This window comes from Alexandromys fortis, unplaced genomic scaffold (genome assembly GCF_014885135.2).
Source record: "Alexandromys fortis isolate MF-2015 unplaced genomic scaffold, M_Fortis_MF-2015_v1.1 scaffold_138, whole genome shotgun sequence".
Lineage (NCBI taxonomy): Eukaryota > Metazoa > Chordata > Mammalia > Rodentia > Cricetidae > Alexandromys > Alexandromys fortis.
This window is the reverse complement of record NW_026068034.1, coordinates 641,694-642,839: the sequence shown is the minus strand read 5'-3', so window position 1 is coordinate 642,839 and position 1,146 is coordinate 641,694.

Genomic DNA, 1,146 nt, shown 5'->3' with positions numbered 1-1,146 from the left:
TGGGAGGGTCTTCTGTTTTGTGTTGATTTCATTGGTTAATAAAGAAACTGCCTTGGCCATTTGATAGGCCAGCCCTTAGGTGGGTGGAGTAGACAGAACAGAATGCTGGGAAGAAGAGGGAAGTGAGGCAATCGCCATGCCTCTCCTCTCTGAGACAGACGCAATGGAGCCAGCCACCAGGTCAGACATGCTGATTCTTTCCCGTTAAGCCACCACCTCGTGGTGCTACATAGATTATTAGAAATGGGTTAATCAAGATGTGAGAATTAGCCTATAAGAGGCTAGAACTAACGGGCCAGGCAGTGTTTAAATGAATACAATTTGTGTGTTGTTATTTCCTGTGTAAAGCTAGCTGTGTGGGAGCCGAGCAGTAGGAAAAACAGGCCTGCCCGCAGCTTCTTCTACACGTGTGAACACTAAAACCATCAGAGAAAAACAGTTTGTAGCATACTGTTCCTATTAACCAAAGTAGACAGAACCAAATGTCAGAAAATAAGAAGGAAGTGTGCACCTAACACTGAACACACCTGTCGGGGAATGAGAGCCAATTCTCATCTATGATTGCAGATAGAATGTGTTCCCTTAGCATACTTCTGTGGGTCTGTCATTTTTAGGGTGGGTCACTCAAGGTATTGTGTCAGTTTCTTTGTTTTAATTTGCTGTGTCTATTAAACTAATTGAAATTTTTATATTGTATTTGCATTATTGTTGCTGTTTATGGCCATCTTCAGTGCTTGATGATTCCCTGGGGGTTTAACATATGACAGAGCAGCTGACCTGCCTGAAAGTTGTTTATGTGCAAGAAAAACACACAAACACAGAGACGGAGACAGAGAGAGACACAGAAAAGAGAGAGACTCACCAGTGGCTGTGTGTTCGAGTGGGCAGAGGGCAGGGGAACAAGGCAATTAATTGTCTGGACCAAAGTTTCCAGAGGTGGGACCTTTAGTCTGTATTTAAAGAGAATAAATGTGTTTTTCTAGGTGCTTTTGATATACAAACTGTTAGAGCAGTGGAACTTTAGAATAAAACACAAATGCATTCTCTCTGTGGCACAATTTCTCTCCAAGATATATTAGTAGCTATCTTTTTTCCTTCTCTTTCTTTCCTTCCTTTTCTCCCTCCCTCTCCCTCCTCCCCCCCCCC